This window comes from Pseudophryne corroboree, chromosome 1 (genome assembly GCF_028390025.1).
Source record: "Pseudophryne corroboree isolate aPseCor3 chromosome 1, aPseCor3.hap2, whole genome shotgun sequence".
Classification (NCBI taxonomy): Eukaryota; Metazoa; Chordata; class Amphibia; order Anura; family Myobatrachidae; genus Pseudophryne; species Pseudophryne corroboree.
In genome coordinates, this window is record NC_086444.1 from 1,031,135,243 (window position 1) to 1,031,155,392 (window position 20,150).

Sequence of the window (20,150 nt, forward strand, 5' to 3'; positions counted from 1 at the left end):
AGTTTCAGACGATGCCGTTTGAATTATCCACGGCACCCCGGGCCTTTTTACCAAGGTAATGGCCGAAAAGATGTTTCTTCAAAGAAAAAAGGCATCTAAATTATCCCTTACTTGCACGACCTAAAAAGGGCAAGTTCCAGAGAACAGTTGGAGGTCGGAAGAGCACTATCTAAAGTAGTTCTTCGACGGCACGACTGGATTCTAAATATTCCAAGAATCGCAGCTTTTTTCCGACGATACGTCTGCTGTTCCTAGGGATGATTCTGGACACGGTTCAGAAAAAGGTTTTTCTTCCCGAGGAAAAAGCCAAGGAGTTATCCGACCTGTCAGGAACCTCCTAAAACCAGGAAAGGTGTCTGTACATCAATGCACAAGAGTCCTGGGAAAAATGGTGGCTTTTTACGAAGCAATTCCATTCGGCAGATTCCATGCAAGAATTTTCCAAAGGGATCTGTTGGACAAATGGTCAGGGTCGCATCCTCAGATGCACCTGCGAATAACCCTGTCGCCAAGGACAAGGGTATATCTTCTGTGGTGGTTGCAAAAGGCTCATCTATTGGAGGGCCGCAGATTCGGCATACAGGATTTGATCCTGGTGACCACGGACGCCAGCCTGAGAGGTTGGGGAGCAGTCACACAAGGAAGAAACTTCCAGGGGGTATGGACGAACCTGGAAAAGTCTCTTCACATAAACATTCTGGTACTAAGAGCAATCTAAAATGCTCTAAGCCAGGCGGAACCACTCCTGCAAGGAAAACCGGTGTTGATTCAGTCGGACAACATCACGGCGGTCGCCCATGTAAACAGACAGGGCGGCACAAGAAGCAGGAGTGCAATGGCAGAAGCTGCCAAGATTCTTCGCTGGGCGGAGAATCACGTAATAGCACTGTCAGCAGTGTTCTTCCCGGGCGTGGACAACTGGGAAGCAGACTTCCTCAGCAGACACGATATTCACCCGGGAGAGTGGGGTCTTCATCCAGAAGTCTTCCACATGCTAATAAACTGTTGGGAAAGACCAATGGTAGACATGATGGCGTCTCGCCTCAACAAGAAACTGGACAAGTATTGCGCCAGGTCAAGAGATCCACAGGCAATAGCTGTGGACGCACTGGTAACACCTTGGGTGTACAAATCAGTATATGTGTTTCCTCCTCTGCCTCTCATACCAAGGGTATTGAAGATTATACGGTGAAGAGGAGTAAGAACAATACTAGTGGCTCCGGATTGGCCAAGAAGGACTTGGTACCCGGAACTTCAAGAGTTGGTCACGGACGACCCGTGCCCTCTACTTCTGAGAAGGGACCTGCTACAACAGGGTCCCTGTCTCTTTCAAGACTTACCGCGGCTGCGTTTGACGGCATGGCGGTTGAACGCCAGATCCTAAAAGGGAAAGGCATTCCAGAAGAAGTCATTCCTACCTTGATTAAGGCAAGGAAGGAAGTCACCGCGAAACATTATCACCGCATTTGGCGAAAATATGTCGCGTGGTGCGAGGATCGGAGTGTTCCGACGGAGGAATTTCAACTGGGTCGTTTCCTACATTTCCTACAATCAGGATTGTCTATGGGTCTCAAATTGAGATCTATTAAGGTTCAAATTTCGGCCCTGTCAATATTCTTCCAAAAAGAATTGGCCTCAGTTCCTGAGGTACAGACTTTTGTTAAAGGAGTACTGCATATACAGCCTCCTGTGGTGCCTCCGGTGGCACCGTGGGATCTAAATGTAGTTTTAGATTTCCTCAAATCCCATTGGTTTGAACCATTGAAAAAGGTGGATTTTAAATATCTCACATGGAAAGTGACTATGTTACTGGCCCTGGCTTCCGCCAGGAGAGTATCTGAATTGGCGGCTTTATCTTATAAAAGCCCTTATCTAATCTTCCATTCGGATAGGGCAGAACTGAGGACTCGTCCGCATTTTCTCCCTAAGGTGGTATCAGCGTTTCACCTGAACCAACCTATTGTGGTGCCTGCGGCCACTGGCGACTTGGAGGACTCCAAGTTGTTGGACGTTGTCAGAGCCTTAAAAATATACATTTCAAGGACGGCTGAAGTCAGAAAATCTGACTCGCTGTTGATATTATATGCACCCAACAAGTTGGGTGCCCCTGCTTCTAAGCAGACGATTGCTCGTTGGATTTGTAACACAATTCAACTTGCTCATTCTGTGGCAGGCCTGCCACAGCCTAAATCTGTTGGGGCCCATTCCACAGGGAAGGTGGGCTCATCTTGGGCGGCTGCCCGAGGGGTCTCGGCATTACAATTCTGCCGAGCAGCTACGTGGTCGGGGGAAAACACGTTTGTAAAATTCTACAAATTTGATACCCTGGCAAAAGAGGACTTGGAATTCTCTCATTCGGTGCTGCAGAGTCATCCGCACTCTCCCGCCCGTTTGGGAGCTTTGGTATAATCCCCATGGTCCTTTCAGGAACCCCAGCATCCACTTAGGACGATAGAGAAAATAAGAATTTACTTACCGATAATTCTATTTCTCGGAGTCCGTAGTGGATGCTGGGCGCCCATCCCAAGTGCGGATTATCTGCAATACTGTACATAGTTATTGTTAACAAATTCGGGTTATATTGTTAAGGAGCCATCTTTAAGAGGCTCTTTCTGTTATCATACTGTTAACTGGGTTTAGATCACAAGTTGTACGGTGTGATTGGTGTGGCTGGTATGAGTCTTACCCGGGATTCAAATTGCCTCCCTTATTGTGTACGCTCGTCCGGGCACAGTACCTAACTGGAGTCTGGAGGAGGGTCATAGGGGGAGGAGCCAGTGCACACCACCTGATCTGGTAAAAGCTTTACTTTTTTGTGCCCTGTCTCCTGCGGAGCCGCTATTCCCCATGGTCCTTTCAGGAACCCCAGCATCCACTACGGACTCCGAGAAATAGAATTATCGGTAAGTAAATTCTTATTTTTTGGTGTGTGCTGGCAAACTCTCCCTCTGTCTCTCCAAAGGGCTAGTGGGTCCTGTCCTCTATCAGAGCATTCCCTGTGTGTGTGCTGTGTGTCGGTACGTGTGTGTCGACATGTATGAGGACGATGTTGGTGAGGAGGCGGAGCAATTGCCTGTAATGGTGATGTCACTCTCTAGGGAGTCGACACCGGAATGGATGGCTTATTTAGGGAATTACGTGATAATGTCAACACGCTGCAAGGTCGGTTGACGACATGAGACGGCCGACAAACAATTAGTACCGGTCCAGACGTCTCAAAAACACCGTCAGGGGTTTTAAAACGCCCGTTTACTTTAGTCGGTCGACACAGACACAGACAGGGACACTGAATCCAGTGTCGACGGTGAATAAAAAAAAAACAAAAAACGTATTCCTTATTAGGGCCACACGTTAAAGGCAATGAAGGAGGTGTTACATATTTCTGATACTACAAGTACCACAAAAGAGGGTATTATGTGGGATGTGAAAAAACTACCGTAGTTTTTCCTGAATCAGATAAATTAAATAAAGTGTGTGATGATGCGTGGGTTCCCCCCGATAGAAAATTATGGGCGGTATACCCTTTCCCGCCAGAAGTTAGGGCGCGTTGGGAAACACCCCTTAGGGTGGCTAAGGCGCTCACACGCTTATCAAAACAAGTGGCGGTACCGTCTATAGATAGGGCCGTCCTCAAGGACCAGCTGACAGGAGGCTGGAAAATATCATAAAAAGTATATACACACATACTGGTGTTATACTGCGACCAGCGATCGCCTCAGCCTGGATGTGCAGAGCTGGGGTGGCTTGGTCGGATTCCCTGACTAAAAATATTGATACCCTTGACAGGGACAGTATTTTATTGACTATAGAGCATTTAAAGGATGCATTTCTATATATGCGAGATGCACAGAGGGATATTTGCACTCTGGCATCAAGAGTAAATGCGATGTCCATATCTGCCAGAAGATGTTATGGACACGACAGTGGTCAGGTGATGCAGATTCCAAACGGCACAAAGGTGTATTGCCGTATAAAGGAAGAGGAGTTATTTGGGGTCGGTCCATCGGACCTGGTGGCCACGGCAACTGCTGGAAAATCCACCGTTTTTACCCTAAGTCACATCTCTGCAGAAAAAGACACCGTCTTTTCAGCCTCAGTCCTTTCGTCCCTATAAGATCATATCTGCCCAGGGATAGAGGAAAGGGAAGAAGACTGCAGCAGGCAGCCCATTCCCAGGAACAGAAGCGTTCCACCGCTTCTGACAAGTTCTCAGCATGGCGCTGAGACCGTACAGGACCCCTGGATCCTACAAGTAGTATCCCAGGGGTACAGATTGGAATGTCGAGACGTTTCCCCTTCGCAGGCTCCTGAAGTCTGCTTTACCAAGGTCTCCCTCCGACAAGGAGGCAGTATGGGAAAAAATTCACAAGCTGTATTCCCAGCAGGTGATAATTAAATTACCCCTCCTACTACAAGAAAAGGGGTATTATTCCACACTATATTGTGGTACTGAAGCCAGAAGGCTAGGTGAGACTTATTCTAAAAAATTTTTGAACACTTACAAAGGTTCAAATCAAGATGGAGTCACTCAGAGCAGTGATAACGAACCAGGAAGAAGGGGACTATATAGTGTCCCGGGACATCAGGGATGCTTACCTCTATGTCCCAAATTTGCCCTTCTCACTAAGGGTACCTCAGGTTCGTGGTGCAGAACTGTCACTATCAGTTTCAGACGCTGCCGTTTGGATTGTCCACGGCACCCCGGGTCTTTACCAAGGTAATGGCCGAAATGATGATTCTTCTTCGAAGAAAAGGCGTCTTAATTATCCCTTACTTGGACGATCTCCTGATAAGGGCATAGTCCAGGGAACAGTTGGAGGTCGGAGTAGCACTATCTCGGATACTGCTACAACAGCACGGGTGGATTCTAAATATTCCAAAATCGCAGCTGATCCCGACGACATGTCTGCTGTGCCTAGGGATGATTCTGGACACAGTCCAGAAAAAGGTGTTTCTCCCGGAAGAGAAAGCCAGGGAGTTATCCGAGCTAGTCAGGAACCTCCTAAAAACAGTGCATCATTGCACAAGGGTCCTGGTAAAAATGGTGGCTTCCTACGAAGCAATTCCATTCGGCAGATTTCACGCAAGAACTTTTCAGTGGGATCTGCTGGACAAATGGTCCGGATCGCATCTTCAGATGCATCAGCGGATAACCCTATATCCAAGGACAAGGGTGTCTCTCCTGTGGTGGTTATAGAGTGCTCATCTTCTAGAGGGCCGCAGATTCGGCATTCAGGATTGGATGCTGGTGACCACGGAGCCCAGCCCGAGAGGCTGGGGAGCAGTCACACAAGGAAAAAATTTCCAGGGAGTGTGATCAAGTCTGGAGACTTTTCTCCACATAAATATACTGGAGCTAAGGGTAAATTTATAATGCTCTAAGCTTAGCAAGACCTCTGCTTCAAGGTCAGCCGGTATTGATCCAGTGGGAAAAACATCACGGCAGTCGCCCACGTAAACAGACAGGGCGACACAAGAAGCAGGAGGGCAATGGCAAAAACTGCAAGGACTTTTCGCTGGGCGGAAAATCATGTGATAGCACTGTCAGCAGTGTTTCATCCCGGGAATGGAAACTGGGAAGCAGACTTCCTCAGCAGGCACGACCTCCACCCGGGAGAGTGGAAACTTCATCGGGAAGTTTTTTCCACATGATTGTAAACCATTGGGAAATACCAAAGGTGGACATGATGGCGTCCCGTCTGAACAAAAAACGGGACAGGTATTGCGCCAGGTCAAGAGACCCTCAGGCAATAGCTGTGGACGTTCTGGTAACACCGTGGGTGTACCAGTCGGTGTATGTGTTCCCTCCTCTGCTTCTCATACCTAAGGTGCTGAGAATTATAAGACGTAGAGGAGTAAGAACTATACTCATGGCTCCGGATTGGCCAAGAAGGACTTGGTACCCGGAACTTCAAGAGATGCTTACAGAGGTCTTATGGCCTCTGCTGCTAAGAAGGGATTTGCTTCAGCAAGTACCATGTCTGTTCAAAGACTTACCGCAGCTGCGTTTGTCGGCATGGCGGTGGAACGCCGGATCCTAAGGGAAAAAGGCATTCCGGAAGAGGTCATTCCTACCCTGGTCAAAGCCAGAAAGGAGGTGACCGCACAACATTATCACCACAAGTGGCGAAAATATGTTGCGTGGTGTGAGGCCAGGATGGCCCCACAAAGAAATTTCAACTCGGTCGTTTCCTGCATTTCCTGCAAACAGGAGTGTCTATGGGCCGCAAATTGGGGTCCATTAAGGTTCAAATTTCGGCCCTGTCGATTTTCTTCCAGAAAGAATTGGCTTCAGTTCCTGAAGTCCAGAAGTTTGTCAAGGGAGTATTGCATATACAACCCCCTTTTGTGCCTCCAGTGGCACTGTGGGATCTCAACGTAGTTCTGGGATTCCTCAAATCACATTGGTTTAAAACCAGTCAAATCTGTGGATTTGAAGCATCTCACATGAAAAGTGACCATGCTCTTGGCCCTGGCCTGGACCAGGCGAGTGTCAAATTGGTGGTTTTTTCTCAAAAAAGCCCATATCTGTTTGTCCATTCGGACAGGGCAGAGCTGCGGACTCGTCCCCAGTTCTCTCCCTAAGGTGGTGTCAGTGTTTCACCTGAACCAGCTTATTGTGGTGCCTTGCACCTACTAGGGACTTGGAGGACTCCAAGTTGCTAGATGTTGTCAGGGCCCTGAAAATATGTTCCAGGACGGCTGGAGTCAGGAAAACTGACTTGCTGTTATCCTGTATGCACCCAACAAACTGGGTGCTCTTGCTTCTAAGCAGACTATTGCTAGTTGGATGTGTAATACAATTCAGCTTGCACATTCTGTGGCAGGCCTGCCACAGCCAAAATATGTAAATGCCCATTCCACAAGGAAGGTGGGCTCATCTTGGGCGGCTGCCCGAGGGGTCTCGGCTTTACAACTTTGCCGAGCGGTTATTTAGTCAGGGGCAAACACGTTTGTAAAATCCTACAAATTTGATACCCTGGCTAAGGAGGACCTGGAGTTCTCTCATTCGGTGCTGCAGAGTCATCCGCACTCTCCCGCCCGTTTGGGAGCTTTGGTATTATCCCCATGGTCCTTTCAGGAACCCCAGCATCCACTAGGACGATAGAGAAAATAAGAATTTACTTACCGATAATTCTATTTCTCGGAGTCCGTAGTGGATGCTGGGCGCCCATCCCAAGTGCGGATTGTCTGCAATACTTGTACATAGTTACAAAAATCGGGTTATTATTGTTGTGAGCCATCTTTTCAGAGGCTCCGCTGTTATCATACTGTTAACTGGGTTCAGATCACAGGTTGTACAGTGTGATTGGTGTGGCTGGTATGAGTCTTACCCGGGATTCAAAATCCTTCCTTATTGTGTACGCTCGTCCGGGCACAGTACCTAACTGAGGCTTGGAGGAGGGTCATAGGGGGAGGAGCCAGTACACACCACCTGATCGTAAAGCTTTACTTTTTGTGCCCTGTCTCCTGCGGAGCCGCTATTCCCCATGGTCCTTTCAGGAACCCCAGCATCCACTACGGACTCCGAGAAATAGAATTATCGGTAAGTAAATTCTTATTATCTTTAGTATCAGGTGCTTGATTGTGCTCAGCCGGGGGATTTGTCCTAAAAGATACCCTCTCACCAAAGAAATGTAGACACCCAAAAATAGCCTTTGATTAGTAAAATTTTGATGTTTATTTATAACATCCAACATAAAATATATAATGTTTATTGATTTTGCATTACATACAATATGTGTTTAGGAACAACCAAGTTACATCGAGACAGGTGTAAACACGAGTGCCACCAGCCACCCCAGGATGTGAGCTCAGTGGTGGGGACTCCCCAATGCATACAAGGTATCCTAATCACCTTTTCTAAAACCTTACGCGCTTCATCCTTTTAACAGGACTTCAGGGGTACATAAATCTAAAATGTATAGTATGGTGGATACTTGTAATTTCCACTCGCCTAGCAGAGTGCCAGTAGGCAAAAGATAACGTGGCCCATGGTGACGTAGAAGATAACTTCACTGGCTGATTAGGTTTATGTGGTCTATAATCCCAATGATGTAGTCTCTATAACCACTGATCAGACACATCTCAGGGGATCAGGAGGCACATATAGCTGTGTGAACCAACAGTGATCCTAACACTTCAGTATTTGCAGTGCAAGCATCTGATCCTAAAGATATTAGAATATCTACCCCAGGCTGGGATTTTATTCAAGTCCGATAGAAATACGGTTGAAAGCATTCGGAGATCTGCAATTTTTTATTGTATATGGACTTTATTACACACAATTGTCTTTGATGATTTAGCGCCCCCCGGGGTTTTTTCTGTATGTGTGTGTGTGTGTGTGTATATATATATATATATATATATATATATATATATATGTATGTATGTGTGTGTGTGTATATATATATATATATACACACAGTATCTGGATAATCCGGCACTCCTAATAATGTCCAACCACCTGTGTGCCCTTGTCCAAGAATATACACATAGTGAAGTCAGAACAGGTGAATGTTCAGGACGGACACGGCACTCCAGGACTAAATATCAATGAATTTTTAATATCCAAGATAGATCAACAGCCTGCATACTGTTATGCACACCAGTGCCAGCAGGAATGTACTGGTGTCTGAACGGTGAGGGATGCAAAACAAATGAACTCACAGACAGACTGGGGAATATGACATTACATACACAGAAGGTGATAGGGTAACAAAATAAACACAAAGTGAACAGAGAAGCCCAAAGGCTAAGAAACTGGGTGTCTCCCTAATATTAGGAATGCTCAGATGGAAAGAAGCAAGATGTAGTGATTTAATACGTAGAGAACCCGAAATGCTGTTGCTAAGGGCAACAGCAAAACCCTAAAGGGTTACCAACGGGTGTGGCAGTAAACTCCTTGGTCAGAGATGGAATAATAGACACAAGGAGAGTCTCCACAATCCTAGTCCTCACTTGCAGTGCACTGGTTCAGCTTACTGCCACAAAACTGACACCTGAACACCTTGCACAGTGAGAAAGGATTTTGGCAGGCAAGTCTGAGAATACAGCCGCAAACTTGCTAGGTTCACAGAGTAACAAAAGAACCCCAGCAGGTTAAACGACTGACTCCAGTCCTACTGCTAGGTCTGGATTGGCAGAGTGTAATACCAAATCCCAAGGCCTATTTGCAGTAAGCAACAAACAAATACAAAGTTTACACAGTACTAGCTAGCTTTCAGGAACTGACTAACCAACAAAGATTCAGCAGCATCTGCCTAACCTGAGAAGAGGGTTTATATAGCAGGTGCTGTCCACGCCCCACTCAGACCTCACAGACTGTGAGTACAAAAACCAGCACCCGATCCCCTGCCGTGCACAGAGCCTGTAACCACTGCACAGCAAAAGACCCGAACCGGAGTATCAGCTACGCTCAGGTTACTCCGCTAGCACTTGTCTCCCGGTTGCCATGACGACGTGGCAGCACAGAGCAGGAGACCCTAACAGTACCCCCCCTCTGACAAGGGGTCAAAGAACCCCTACCACCGGGTTTATCAGGGAACTGCGAGAAGAAAGAGCGTAACAGTCTGGGGGCATGAAGATCACAACTGCGCACCCTCGACCGCTCCTCCGGGCCATACACCTTCCAGTGCACCAAAAATGACATCCGACCCGAACCATCTTGGAGTCAAGAATCCTTTCAACAACAAACTCCCTCTGGCCACGTATCAGAAGAGGAGAAGGTCTTCCACTGGAAGAAGAATTACTAATCGCCCGTTTTAAAAGGGAACAATGAAATGTTTTATTGATACCCAAAGAACGGGGTAGATCTAACTGAAATGCCACCGGATTGATAACCCTAGTGATCTTATAAGGACCGATGAACCGGGGGCCTAACTTATGAGATGGCTGTCTCAACTTCAAATTCTTGGTAGACAACCAGACGAAGTCCCCTAATTTGAAGCTGCAGGGTCTTTTCCGCTTATCAAAAACCCTTTTGGTCACTAATGACACAGACACAAGGGCTTTCTTCACTTTCCTCCAAATACCTCTAAGGACCGAAACCACAGAGGAACCACCAGGCGTGGAGTCCAGGGGGTCAAAAGAATTGGCCTTAGGATGATGCCCATACACACAAAGGAAGGGAGAGATCCCTGTAGCAGAGTGAGCCGCGTTGTTATAGGCAAACTCCGCCATGGACAGATGAGCAACCCAGTCAGTCTGACACTTGGAGACATAACACCTGAGGAACTGCTCCAAGGACTGGTTCACCCTTTCAGTCTGCCCATTAGACTGCGGATGGTAGCCTGACGACAAGCTGACAGAAATCTGGAGATCGGAACAAAATGCCCTCCAGAATTTGGCCACAAACTGGGATCCGCGGTCAGAGACCACATCAAGTGGCAACCCGTGGAGGCGCACAACATGCAGCAACAAACAAATACAAAGTTTACACAGTACTAGCTAGCTTTCAGGAACTGACTAACCAACAAAGATTCAGCAGCATCTGCCTAACCTGAGAAGAGGGTTTATATAGCAGGTGCTGTCCACACCCCACTCAGACCTCACAGACTGTGAGCACAAAAACCAGCACCGGATCTCCTGCCGTGCACAGAGCCTGTAACCACTGCACAGCAAAAGACCCGAACCGGAGTATCAGCTACGCTCAGGTTACTCCGCTAGCACTTGTCTCCCGGTTGCCATGACGACGTGGCAGCACAGAGCAGGAGACCCTAACAGTACCCCCCCTCTGACGAGGGGTCAAAGAACCCCTACCACCGGGTTTATCAGGGAACTGCGAGAAGAAAGAGCGTAACAGTCTGGGGGCATGAAGATCACAACTGCGCACCCACGACCGCTCCTCCGGGCCATACCCCTTCCAGTGCACCAAAAATGACAGCCGACCCGAACCATCTTGGAGTCAAGAATCCTTTCAACAACAAACTCCCTCTGGCCACGTATCAGAAGAGGAGAAGGTCTTCCACTGGAAGAAGGATTACTAATCGCCCGTTTTAAAAGGGAACAATGAAATGTTTTATTGATACCCAAAGAACGGGGTAGATCTAACTGAAATGCCACCGGATTGATAACCCTAGTGATCTTATAAGGACCGATGAACCGGGGGCCTAACTTATGAGATGGCTGTCTCAACTTCAAATTCTTGGTAGACAACCAGACGAAGTCCCCTAATTTGAAGCTGCAGGGTCTTTTCCGCTTATCAAAAACCCTTTTGGTCACTAATGACACAGACACAAGGGCTTTCTTCACTTTCCTCCAAATACCTCTAAGGACCGAAACCACAGAGGAACCACCAGGCGTGGAGTCCAGGGGGTCAAAAGAATTGGCCTTAGGATGATGCCCATACACACAAAGGAAGGGAGAGATCCCTGTAGCAGAGTGAGCCGCGTTGTTATAGGCAAACTCCGCCATGGACAGATGAGCAACCCAGTCAGTCTGACACTTGGAGACATAACACCTGAGGAACTGCTCCAAGGACTGGTTCACCCTTTCAGTCTGCCCATTAGACTGCGGATGGTAGCCTGACGACAAGCTGACAGAAATCTGGAGATCGGAACAAAATGCCCTCCAGAATTTGGCCACAAACTGGGATCCGCGGTCAGAGACCACATCAAGTGGCAACCCGTGGAGGCGCACAACATGCAGCAACAAACAAATACAAAGTTTACACAGTACTAGCTAGCTTTCAGGAACTGACTAACCAACAAAGATTCAGCAGCATCTGCCTAACCTGAGAAGAGGGTTTATATAGCAGGTGCTGTCCACACCCCACTCAGACCTCACAGACTGTGAGCACAAAAACCAGCACCGGATCTCCTGCCGTGCACAGAGCCTGTAACCACTGCACAGCAAAAGACCCGAACCGGAGTATCAGCTACGCTCAGGTTACTCCGCTAGCACTTGTCTCCCGGTTGCCATGACGACGTGGCAGCACAGAGCAGGAGACCCTAACAGTACCCCCCCTCTGACGAGGGGTCAAAGAACCCCTACCACCGGGTTTATCAGGGAACTGCGAGAAGAAAGAGCGTAACAGTCTGGGGGCATGAAGATCACAACTGCGCACCCACGACCGCTCCTCCGGGCCATACCCCTTCCAGTGCACCAAAAATGACAGCCGACCCGAACCATCTTGGAGTCAAGAATCCTTTCAACAACAAACTCCCTCTGGCCACGTATCAGAAGAGGAGAAGGTCTTCCACTGGAAGAAGGATTACTAATCGCCCGTTTTAAAAGGGAACAATGAAATGTTTTATTGATACCCAAAGAACGGGGTAGATCTAACTGAAATGCCACCGGATTGATAACCCTAGTGATCTTATAAGGACCGATGAACCGGGGGCCTAACTTATGAGATGGCTGTCTCAACTTCAAATTCTTGGTAGACAACCAGACGAAGTCCCCTAATTTGAAGCTGCAGGGTCTTTTCCGCTTATCAAAAACCCTTTTGGTCACTAATGACACAGACACAAGGGCTTTCTTCACTTTCCTCCAAATACCTCTAAGGACCGAAACCACAGAGGAACCACCAGGCGTGGAGTCCAGGGGGTCAAAAGAATTGGCCTTAGGATGATGCCCATACACACAAAGGAAGGGAGAGATCCCTGTAGCAGAGTGAGCCGCGTTGTTATAGGCAAACTCCGCCATGGACAGATGAGCAACCCAGTCAGTCTGACACTTGGAGACATAACACCTGAGGAACTGCTCCAAGGACTGGTTCACCCTTTCAGTCTGCCCATTAGACTGCGGATGGTAGCCTGACGACAAGCTGACAGAAATCTGGAGATCGGAACAAAATGCCCTCCAGAATTTGGCCACAAACTGGGATCCGCGGTCAGAGACCACATCAAGTGGCAACCCGTGGAGGCGCACAACATGCAGCATAAATAATTCAGACAGGCGTCTGGCCGATGGCAGCCCAACCAATGGAACGAAGTGCGCCATCTTCGAAAACCTGTCAACGACAACCCAGATGGCTGTCATCCCCGAGGATTTGGGCTAGTCCACCACAAAATCCATTGAAATGTGGGTCCATGGCTTAGATGGAATAGAGAGTGGATGTAATGGGCCAACAGGAACCCCTCTAGGAGTCTTATTTCGGGCACAGATGTCACATGCCCGAACCCACTGATCCACATCCCTAGCCACCGAGGGCCACCACACCGCCCTAGATAGCAACTCCCGAGTTCTGGCAATACCCGGGTGACCTGCCGACTTCTTGGCATGGAATTCCAGGAACACTCGCTGTCTTAACCTAGGAGGCACAAACAAAAGACCTACCGGAAGGTCTGGAGGAGCCTGCTCCTGTGCTCTAAGGACTAATGACAAGAGGTCCTGGGTAATGCCCACTTTAATACATGATGGGGACACAATGGGCAATGGCTCCTCGGTGGTCTCCTGGATTGGAGCAAAACTCCGCGAGAGCGCATCAGCCTTGATGTTTTTTGACCCAGGGCGATATGTTATCAAAAAATTAAAGCGAGCAAAAAACAAAGCCCATCGTGCCTGCCTGGCATTGAGGCGCTTCGCTGACTCTAAATATGCCAAATTCTTATGGTCGGTGAGAATTGAGACCACAAACTTAGCCCCCTCAAGCCAGTGTCTCCACTCCTCGAGTGCATCCTTAATAGCCAACAATTCCCAGTTACCCACGTCATAATTCATCTCGGCAGGCGAAAATTTACGGGAAAAGTAAGCACAGGGATGAAGGCGATTATCAGACACCCCCATCTGAGAGACCACTGCCCCAATACCCATCTCAGAGGCATCCACCTCCACCACAAAAGGACGCTCTGGATCTGGGTGTCGCAGCACCTTGGCCGAGACAAATGCCCTTTTGAGACGGGCAAAAGCCGCTTTGGCCTCACAAGACCAGTGAGCAACATCCGCCCCTTTCTTAGTGAGTGCCATCAAGGGCGCCACTATAGACTAAAATCCAGCGATAAATCGTCTATAAAAATTCGCAAAGCCCAGAAAACGCTGAAGCGCCTTCAAACTAGTGGGCTGCACCCAATCCAGGACTGCCTGTACCTTGGAACCCTCCATTTGGAAACCTTCTGGGGAGATAATATATCCTAGAAATGCGATTTGCTGAACTTCAAATTCGCACTTCTCCAGCTTCGCCCCAAGCCGGTGGTCTCTGAGTTTCTGGAGGACTAAGCGTACATGCTTCCGATGTTCCTCTAGGGAATGGGAGAAGATTAGGATGTCATCTAAGTATACAACTAAGAATCTATCCAAATATTCCCTGAGCACATCGTTCATGAAGTCCTGGAAGACTGCCGGGGCATTACAGAGCCCAAAAGGCATCACCAAATATTCATAATGCCCTGAGTGGGTATTAAAGGCAGTCTTCCATTCATCCCCCTCTCTTATTCGGATTAGATTGTACGCACCGGGTAGGTCAATCTTAGAAAAAATGGTGGCAGTACGAAGCTGGTCAAACAAGACCGAAATGAGAGGCAGTGGGTATGAGTTTTTAATCGTGATACGGTTCAATTCCCTGAAGTCGATGCAGGGTCGCAACGAACCGTCCTTTTTACCCACGAAGAAGAACCCCGACCCAACTGGAGACTGTGAAGGTCTGATAAATCCCTTAGCCAAGTTCTCCTGAATGTACTCTGCCATAGCCTGAGTCTCAGGACGTGACAGGGAGTACAACCTGCTCTTGGGAAGCTTAGCATTCGGCAACAAATCAATGGCACAGTCATACGGGCGATGGGGAGGTAGTACCTCTGCAACTCTTTTGGAGAACACGTCCGCAAAATCTGCATAACATCCTGGCAATCCTGGCAAACTTAGCTGCAAAAGCCTGACTGGAAGGCTCAAGCAACTCCTGAAACAATCAGTACCCCAACTAAGAATCTCCCCAAAGACCCAGTCAAATTGAGGATTGTGGGCCCTTAACCAGGGTAACCCCAACACCAATGGGGCAAAAGTACAGACAGTCACATAAAAGGACAATTTTTCAGAGTGTGTGGCTCCAATAGACAAAGAAATCTGGCTAGTGCAAGAGGTAATTTTACCCTGGGATAATGGTTCCCCGTTTAACCCACAAATCTCAATTTCCGATGCCAAGGGTACTAAGGGAACAGAGTGTTTCAGGGCGAATTGGCGGTCCATAAAAACCCCGTCGGCCCCACTGTCCACAAAGGCCTCAGTCTTGACAGTTTGACCAAGGATCTTCAAGGTCACCGGAATGATAAAAGTCTTCTTGGGAAATTCTGACTTCTGGCCTGACAGGATATTTCCCATCACCCTCAGGCCCTGAAGTTTTCCGGCTTTTCTGGGCATGATACTACCACATGACCTTTATTCCCACAGTACAAACATAACCCCTGCTGTCTCCTCCGCGTCTTCTCACGCGAGGAGAGGCGGGTAGCCCCAATCTGCATAGGTTCCTCGGAAAATTCCTCAGAGTCTGAGGTTCCCTTGGGAAAGAAGGAAACCTCGGTCTCCCTTTCAAGCCTGCGCTCTCTCAGCCGTATATCCACCCGAATGGATAACTGCATGAGCTGATCCAAGCTATCAGGCAAGGGATATTGTACCAGTTGGTCTTTTAACTGGTTAGAAAGACCTCTTCGGTACTGGTGTCTCAGGGCTGGGTCATTCCACTGGGTATCATGGGCCAACCCCTGAAACTCCGTACAATAAACCTCAACTGGCCTTCGCCTTGCTTAAGGATCGAAAATCTGAGCCTCGGCTGAGGCCGTCTTGTCAGGGTCATCATACAACATGCCCAGTGCCGTAAAAAAAGCATCAACACTTTTAAGCGACGGACAGTCAAGCTGCAACCCATATGCCCAGACCTGTGGGTCTCCTTGTAGCAAGGAAATCACTATGCCCACCCGCTGAATCTCCGACCCAGAAGACTGAGGCCTAAGCTGGAAATATAGCTTGCAGCTCTCCTTGAAACAAAAGAACTGCGAGCGATCTCCATAAAAACGATCCGGGAGATTTACTTTCGGCTCCTTAACCCCTGAAGGTACTGCTGCTGCAGGAGCTCCGCCAGCGGCCTGCGAGGTGTGCATTTTAATGGACAAATCATTAAATTGTCGAGTCAGGACCTGCACCTGATCGACCACCTGTTGCAAAGTATTTTGAGGGGTATGCTCCATATTCCCATAAAATTTCAACAGGAGTATTAGGCTGCTGAATATGTTATGCACACCAGTGCCAGCAGGAATGTACTGGTGTCTGAACGGTGAGGGATGCAAAACAAATGAACTCACAGACAGACTGGGGAATATGACATTACATACACAGAAGGTGATAGGGTAACAAAATAAACACAAAGTGAACAGAGAAGCCCAAAGGCTAAGAAACTGGGTGTCTCCCTAATATTAGGAATGCTCAGATGGAAAGAAGCAAGATGTAGTGATTTAATACGTAGAGAACCCGAAATGCTGTTGCTAAGGGCAACAGCAAAACCCTAAAGGGTTACCAACGGGTGTGGCAGTAAACTCCTTGGTCAGAGATGGAATAATAGACACAAGGAGAGTCTCCACAATCCTAGTCCTCACTTGCAGTGCACTGGTTCAGCTTACTGCCACTAAACTGACACCTGAACACCTTGCACAGTGAGAAAGGATTTTGGCAGGCAAGTCTGAGAATACAGCCGCAAACTTGCTAGGTTCACAGAGTAACAAAAGAACCCCAGCAGGTTAAACGACTGACTCCAGTCCTACTGCTAGGTCTGGATTGGCAGAGTGTAATACCAAATCCCAAGGCCTATTTGCAGTAAGCAACAAACAAATACAAAGTTTACACAGTACTAGCTAGCTTTCAGGAACTGACTAACCAACAAAGATTCAGCAGCATCTGCCTAACCTGAGAAGAGGGTTTATATAGCAGGTGCTGTCCACGCCCCACTCAGACCTCACAGACTGTGAGCACAAAAACCAGCACCGGATCCCCTGCCGTGCATAGAGCCTGTAACTACTGCACAGCAAAAGACCCGAACCGGAGTATCAGCTACGCTCAGGTTACTCCGCTAGCACTTGTCTCCCGGTTGCCATGACGACGTGGCAGCACAGAGCAGGAGACCCTAACACATACATACAGATCCTGGGTAAATACATCCACGGATATCAGTAATGCAGTATAAGTAGATCAAAGCACAAGCATGCTTAACGATGCAGCATTTCGGGCCACAGCGGGTCCCTTCCTCAGGTAATGCTAGTGCTTACAAAGAGACAAATAAAACAAACATAAAACATACATCTTACCTATATAGCGTACCCATGCCGGGATTCTCAATCCAGGAGCTGCGTGGAACTTCCGGTCAGGATGGGACGCCTGAAGGATGACGTCATCGGGAGGCGGCGGTAACCAAGACAACCCGATGCACGGAGTTACTGACGCTGTCCCCGGCCGTTCTGCCTGGCAGGGGGAGGCTACACATCTAAACAAAGACATAATGTAATGAATGAAGTACAAAAACAGTGAAGATATGCAAAATAATACATTTAAAAAGTGTATGCCATACTGGTAACAAGGATGTGTTGCAAAAGTACAACCCTCTGCCTGTATACCATGTATCGCACATCACTGCCTAACATATATCAATAATGTATATGCGCTAGCATGAAAGAGAAAAATAGCATATCACAATCTCATATAAGGGAAATAGATACCTATCAAATAATGGCAGCATCTATATAGATCCTAGCGGTACTACATAAACGTTGCTACAACATCAAGCGGAAATATAATTAATCCACAGCTTAATAATATTGCAACCACACTTAAATATCTCATTCATATTGTAGATAATTCCAATTTATTTTTTCATTTAAACCTAAGGGTTGCATCGTGTTCAACTTAATTATCCACTTAGCCTCTAATCTATGTAATGCCAGAACCCTGTCTCCTCCTCTCGGTAACTCTGGAATGTGGTCTATCATTTGATAGCGAAGTTCAGATAATGCGTGTGCTTTAGCACAACAATGTCTAGACACAGGTTGCTCGTTAGAGTTACCCGCTAAAGCCTGGCTGATGTTAGAACGATGTAATGCCATGCGTTCACGTAAAGTGCGAGTAGTGAGGCCCACGTACAATAATTTGCAAGGACAAATGATGTAGTATATAATGTATCTGGTCGTACAATTCAAAACATGTCTGATATTAAATTTTTGTTTGGTTACTGGATGTATAAAGAATGATCCTGTGATCAAAGATGAACATGTAATGCAAGAGGGGCATCTATAACAGCCAGCTTTTTTCACTGATCCAAAGATGCCTGGTTTGGGGGTATAGTCAGTGATGTCAGTTTTGACTAGAAAATCGCGCAAATTACGACCTCGTATGTAGCTAGTCATGACTTGAGTATGCTGAAAACACGGTAAAGTTTTATCGGTCTTAATTATAGGCTATAACGCTTTGCTGGCACGGGGTATAATGGGGCTAGCAGTGGAGTATCTGGTGGACCAAATAAACATTCTGCTCATCCTTCTTATCAGATGATTCTTGGAGCATATTTGCCCGATCTTGTCTCATCACTCTATTTTTGGCTAACTCCAGATCTCTAACATTATAACACCTATTTCTAAATTTTCTGACCACTGTTTGTAATGCGTCTTCTAGCTGTTCAGGGTCGCTGGTTATGCGGGCCACTCGTAGCATTTGAGAATAAGGGAGGCCCTTCTTCAATGCTACTGGATGGTGGCTGCTAGCATCTAACAATGAATTGCGGTCAGTGTTTTTGTAAAACACTGTAGAGATCAATTTGCCCCCCTTCAAATGGACCGTAACATCTAAATAGTCGATCTGATCGGGTTTACCAACAAATGTAAACTTGATTGGTATTTGGTTGATGCTATGCATCATTTCTTGAAAGGATGTAGAACTCCCATTCCATAACATAAATAAATCCTCTATATACCGAATAAACCATCTGATGTTGTCCCTGTATATAGAATTGTCAAAAAAAATTTTTTTTGTTCTGATCAAACATAAATACGTTCGCATATGTTTTATCCAAGCCGAACTCGACGTCTAGATTACTGATAAATTGGGGCAAATTGATTGGTTTTATTTTGAACTATTAACAGCTTTATGTTTTATATCGAGTAAGCGCTAGGAGAAACATATTCTTAACCATAGTACACTTTAAGGCTTGAGGTAACCTTATCCCTCTCCACAGCAGCTGCTCCCAATAACCACCAGGTGTAAGCGCAGTTCCCACAAACCCCCACTACCATATTGTCTTTTCTCTGACGTCCTAGTGGATGCTGGGAACTCCGTAAGGACCATGGGGAATAGACGGCTCCGCAGGAGACTGGGCACATCTAAAGAAAGATTTAGGACTATCTGGTGTGCACTGGCTCCTCCCCCTATGACCCTCCTCCAAGCCTCAGTTAGATTTCTGTGCCCGGCTGAACAGAAGTCCTCCCCTGCGTCCGGTAAGTCCACAGCATGACGCTGGGGCTGCTCAGGCGGACCCGGGTACGGTCGGGGCCCCTCTCAGAGATTCAGCGCACAGTGGGCTCTCTCACAGGTGGATCCCTGGGTTCTTCAAACAGTGTCTCAGGGGTACAGGCTGAAATTTGAGACGTCTCCCCCCCGCCGTTTCCTAAAATCTGCCTTACCGGCAACTCCCTCTGCCAGGGAGGCAGTGTTGGTGGCTATCCAAAAACGGTATTCACAGCAAGTGATTATCGAGGTACCCCTCCTTCAACAGGAAAAGGGTTACTTTTCCACAATGTTTGTGGTACCGAAACCGGACGGTTCGGTGAGACCCATCTTAAATTTAAAATCCTTGAACACATATAACAAAAGATTCGAGTTCAAGATGGAATCGCTCAGGGCGATTATTGCGAACCTGGACGAGGGGGATTACAGGGTCTCTCTGGACATCAAGGATACTTACCTGCATGTCCCCATTTGCCCTCCTTACCAGGAGTACCTCAAGGTTGTGGTACAGGACTGTCACGATCAGTTCCAGACGCTGCCGTTTGGATTATCCACGGCACCGAGGGTCTTTACCAGGGTAATGACCGAAATGATGATACTCCTTCGCAAGAAGGGAGTTTAATTATCCCGTACTTGGACGATCTCCTGATAAAGGCGAGCTCCAAGGAACAGTTGGTAAGGGGGTAGCACTTTCTCGGGAAGTGCTGCAACAGCAGGGCTGAATTCTCAATTCCAAA

General features: G+C 47.5%; 2 protein-coding genes across 4 annotated transcripts in view; one reads left to right on the forward strand and one right to left on the reverse strand.

Moving 5' to 3' along the window:
* CASP3 (caspase 3) overlaps nucleotides 1-17,383 on the reverse strand; it is a 105,325-nt gene extending 87,942 nt beyond the window's left edge. Inside the window, exon 1 of one of the 2 annotated variants that reach the window (XM_063920720.1) lies at nucleotides 17,229-17,383. The gene's annotated coding sequence lies outside the window, so the exon portion shown is untranslated. The remainder of the gene's footprint in view (nucleotides 1-17,228) is intronic. The other variant, XM_063920724.1, reaches the window with a different exon arrangement.
* PRIMPOL (primase and DNA directed polymerase) overlaps nucleotides 1-20,150 on the forward strand; it is a 231,857-nt gene that overhangs the window by 13,620 nt on the left and 198,087 nt on the right. The window lies entirely within an intron of this gene.